The following is a 5,345-nucleotide window of genomic DNA, read 5'->3' as shown; positions in this document are numbered from 1 at the left end:
AAGGTGTATGTGGGGTAGATGGTAATGTTTGTGAAAGCACTAGTAAACCAACAACATCAAGTCCTATGGAAAGACAAATGAGAACTTCTGTTACTGGACAGGCTACTCAAATACCTTTCTTTGGAAGACACACAGCAGTACTCTTTGTTGATGAGGCCCAGAAAGAGCATGTGCTCGAGTGTATGGCAATTGCAGCTTCAAGTTGCCTCTTCTCCTCTTCCTCCACCTTAACATCACACTCAGTACACTCCACAGAGATGGAACCCAAATTACCCTTGCCTTCCCCCACGTCCCAACTCTCCAAACGTACAACTTACTGTATGGAACCACAGATGGGTGTATCTGAAGAGCTGTTCACACATTCGATGCCATGGTCATCAGAAATGTATTCAAAAATTTCACCGAGGAAATCTGCAACCATGCCCAAAATTTGTTTAGCTTGGAACCGGGGCAGGACGAAGTAGGGTCTGAGCTGCATCCTGACCTTCGTCAGCAGATGGTAAATGGTTGAGACTGATTTCTGAGGCTCACACAGATTGTACTGTGCTGTTAGAGCAGGAAGAGGAGGAGGACGACTCCCAGGGTGAGGAATATGATAACACAGAGGATGATAATGATGAGGTGTTAGATCCCAGTTGGTGTGACCATAGAGGCACACAGCTGAATAGGTCATTTGAGTAGGAAGACAAGGAGGTTACATTGCGCCGTACATCACAGACAACCTACACTGTTGCTTCTGGGAAGGTGCAGGTTTGTAGCAGAAATATGGTGGACATGTCGTTGGATGAAGTGATCAGGAAAAGGGGCTTGGTGATGGCAGGAATGGGAACATACAGGATTAATAACAGGGGGGCTATGGGAGGTATGAGATCCAGGATCCAGCCAACTATGATTAGTCGTTTACCCACCACCAATTACCAGAATGTGTTTGATGCCCGTCAGAAGATAGGTGTAACAGATGTGCATCTGAAGCTAGGCATAAAAGATGCCCATGAGAAATTGGTTGCCAAAGACGCACGTTTCCGTATAAAGGGTAAAGTGCCAGATGCTTATGAGATGCTGAATTCTAGAAAGCAGCTCAGTATTGGAGGAAAAACAAATTGATGGATGCTCGTGAAAAACTCATTTTAAAGTGAAGTGCACCTGCCGTAACTATCAACTCACCTGTGGCACAAGGTTCTTCATCTTCACCCATAAATATTACCAAGACTATCCAAATTTCACAGCCGAAGACTATTTCTTCAGGTGTATCGAACACTGTTATAGGAATGCAAATAAACGTAGTTAACCATGAACCTGGGAAACCACAGATTTCCTCTTTACAAGATGTGGATGATGATGGTATTGATAACAACTTGGAACTTTCTCACATTCCCACCAAGAAGATGAAGATCACAGCTGCCAACACTGTGCAAAAAAAGGCAGGGAATGTCTGGAAATTCCTTTTCTCTTGGGCAAACTTTACCTCTTACAAAAGTGGTACAGAATGATGCATACACAGCTCCCATGTCTACTCAGCACGAGACTTCGCCACCTTTATAGCACACAAAGACTCTAACAAACGTGTCATGGAGACTTGTCACAAAGGAAACCTGTTCTACAGTAGGGCCGACTCCAAAAGAGTCTGTCTTTAGCCCTTTAAAAGGCACAAAAATGACCGTTAATAACTTGCATTCATGAGTCACAGAGGAAAATATCGTGTAGCTCTTCTGTGTATGTGGTGCCTTGAAGCGCGCCCGCTTGTTGAGTTCCAGAGTTGCAGAGGTTGTGTTTTTAAGAAAGGAAGATGCAGTTGGTGCCTACAAATAATACAACAACAGATACCTAAATGGACAACCAATGAAATGCAATCTTCCTTTGAATGGTAGTGTGATAAAATCAGACCAGCCCATCCTTCTAAGATTAAGTGACATCGCATCAAAGAAGGAAGTTGAAACTAGAAGAAACACAACCTCTTCCTCCTCCAGTGTTGCTTTAAATCCTCCAGCTGAAGTTGATACTTTCTTTAAAGCACTCTTTAAATCCTCATGGTCATCAGCAGTCATTTAACCAACTGAATTTAAGATTAAGCTCTGATGAGGCCAACGCAAATTGGAGACTGTAATAAGAGAGATTCCAAATTCACATGTGGGCCCAGAGACTCCTTAAAAAAACTTTCATTTGGTTGCTTGGGTTTTATTTAGCGCTGATCACTAGCAGGTAGTTGATGTTTAAAGCAGTCTGGCATCAGACATTGGACAATCAATCCTGTTTCCAGCATTGTAGTACAGTTCACTGTAATGATTGGGTCACTGAGGAGGAAAGCAAGACCAAGCTAAGCCACAGAAAACCAGAGAGGTTGGTAACTAAGCGGATTGCAGACCCCTGATCCTATCCACACAACTAGCAGTAGCCGTGGAGTGTACCTACGATGATCCTAGATGCCTCGACACAGCCGGAGAACTAAATAAGCCTAAAACAAGAAAGGGGAAAACTAAACTGCCCCAGAGCAGACCCCAAAGGAATAGATAGCCCCCAAACATATATTGTCGGTGAGACAAGATGAAAACACAAACGCAGGTAGGAAAATAGACTGAGCAAACGATGTGACACACACTAACTAGACAGGACAGGAAAGGAAAGACTCTGTCTGCAATCACGCAAAAAACCCTGCAAAAAATGGCCAACACGTCTGATAGAAAAAATACTGAAGTCACTAGACTTCGCCCACTATATCAGCACTCTGGTATATTCTGAAAGCAGAGCAAAAAGATGCCAATCTAATAAGGGACAAAAACAAACTGGAACAAACAGTAACATAAGGATGGAAATTCAGCACAGCCCCAGCCGGGGCTGGCTGACCACACAAAGCTGAAATAGACAAAACCAAATCAAATGTGAACAATAGCAAAAGAACACTTAGCTTGAGCATGCAGGGACTGAGCAGGAAACTAAGACCTCAGGTGGCAGGAAAAAAATTACCAGCAGGGATAGAGGGAGTCGGCTGTCTTAAATCCAGTCAGAAACTCCAGATCTCCAGTCATCCTCCTAATTATCAGGTGACAGGCCTCTGTTGATTAGATCAGCTCCATTATCTCCTGTAACCACCAGAGGGAGCGAAGAAAGAGAACTCGCGACCCCTCTATCAATACAACCAGCTCCACCACCCTCACTAGTAACCAGAGGTAGGCCAGAAAGTGAATTCACAACAGTTCACCTTCGTTGTGGGGCAGTTGCGTTATTACATCAAGAATTTCCATTTTCCCCTTACTCTAGTATTCTGAAACAGCAAGATTATGGTTCTACTGTTATGTAAAGGTAGGCTAAATGTTGAATAACTTGTTTAAATTTCTTCAATAATCTTTTTCCACTTAAAAGATAATCTTTGTTGTTTTGTAGTTTTAATATCTGGATTCCTATAAATGGATATGAAGACCTGCATATTCCAGTAAGTAGGGTGGGAACTCCTAAGTGTCCACCGACTATGTTCTAGACAAATAAAGTTTTTATGCCTAATTAATGTTTCACACTGTGAAAATGTCATCCAGAACTCTACAATTGCAGGCAATACTTATTGCCATGCGTCTGAAGCATGTTGTGATATCTGTAATCTGAATACAGAGAAATGCTGAAGGGAAATAGATCACACTAATAGTGATCTAAATACTGAGATGGGTACAGAGGAATGCTGGGAGGACACAGATTGTGGTTTTCGATCAACTTCATCTACATTTACAAATTTGTATTTAATGCTGGTAATAAAAAGAAAATCTCTAGTGTAGGCAGGGCGCAGTGCCATACCACGATTATCTATTTGCTCTTCCTGTACAACCTTATAATTATTTTAAATTGATATTTATTTGGACTCCTCATTGGGAGGGGGGCCACAAAAAAAGATAAGTGAACTCTGTTGACACTAAAAACAGCCCTTTGAAAACAAAAATGTGGCTGTTGCATCATGGAACATGTTCACCCTGGTGATTTAGTGGTGGTATCAGAAAAGACGTGGAGGATGGACCCTATAAATTCTTTTCCCAATTTAAAGGAACAGGTCTCCTATACTTGTAATGCCCTACACTAAGTGTATGGGCTGACAAACATTTCCCCCTGGGGAGTACACATCAAAATAATGTGTAAACATTTTTTATGGGTATCATAAACACCCTTAAAAACAATAACGTGGCTGTTGCATCACGGAGCATGTTCACCCTGGTGATCTAGTGGTGGTGTCTGAAGAGACGTGGAGGATGGCCTCCTATAAATGCTTTTCCCAATTTAAAGGAGCGGGACTCCTATACTTGTAATGCCTATACACTAAGTGTATGGGCTGACAAACATTTCCTACTGGGGGTACACATCGACATACTGTGTAAACATTTTTTTTTACATGCATCAAAAACACCCTTTAACACAGTAACATGGCTGTTGCATCACAGACCACTGTCACCATGGTGATCTAGTGGTCGTGGATGATGAGGATGAGGAGAAGGAGGGGGATAACAAAAAATAGCCAAAATCAGGAAGCCTATAGCTCAATGTGGACAAATCTGAACTCGTCATCTTTCCTCCATCTCACAGATCTTCCTTACCCGACCTATCTATAACAATTAATGACATCATGCTTTCCCCAGTACCGGAAGTCCGCTGCCTCTGAGTAACCTTTGACTCTGCTCTGTCCTTCAAACCGCAAATCCAAGCTCTTTCTACCTCCTGTCACCTCCAGCTCAAAAATATTTCCAGAATACGTCCTTTCCTCAACCCTCAATCTACTAAAATGCTTGTGGATGCCCTCATCATCTCCCGCCTCGACTACTGCAACATCCTTTTCTGTGGTCTCCCTGCTAACACCCTCACACCTCTCCAGTCCATCCTTAACTCTGCTGCCTGGCTAATTTATGTTTCTCCTTGCTATTCCTCCGCTTCTCCCCTCTGCAAATCTCTTCACTGGCTCCCATTCCCTCAGCGTATCCAGTTCAAATTACTAATACTGACCTACAAGGCCATCTATAACCTGTCTTCCCCATATGTCTCTGAACTAATCTCCCGATACCTTCCCTCACGTAGTCTCTGGTCCTCCCAAGACCTCCTTCTCTCCTCCACACTTATTCGCTCCTCACCCAACCACCTCCAAGACTTGTCCCGAATAGCCCCTATCCTCTGGAATTCTTTGTCCCAACATGTCCGACTATCAACCACATTTGGATCCTTCAGATGGAACCTGAAAACCCACCTCTTCAAGAAAGCCTACAGCCTGCAATGACCCAGCTACCTCCTCACCACTACCGGAGATATCACCTCAACCAACACCGAAACTGCTGCAACCCACCAACCTTTTGTCTCCTTCCCCACCATCCTGTAGCATGTAA

General features: G+C 43.2%; 1 pseudogene; it reads left to right on the top strand.

Annotated features, from left to right (window-relative positions):
• Positions 1-765: 765 nt before the first annotated feature.
• Positions 766-2,076, top strand: LOC141092376 (polymerase delta-interacting protein 3-like; annotated as a pseudogene).
• Positions 2,077-5,345: the final 3,269 nt, after the last annotated feature.

The sequence above is a fragment of the Dendrobates tinctorius genome, unplaced genomic scaffold, assembly GCF_039654945.1.
Source record: "Dendrobates tinctorius isolate UK_male_01 unplaced genomic scaffold, ASM3965494v1 ptg000003l, whole genome shotgun sequence".
NCBI lineage: Eukaryota > Metazoa > Chordata > Amphibia > Anura > Dendrobatidae > Dendrobates > Dendrobates tinctorius.
Note: the sequence above shows the minus strand (reverse complement) of the source record. Positions and strands in the feature narration are given on the sequence as shown.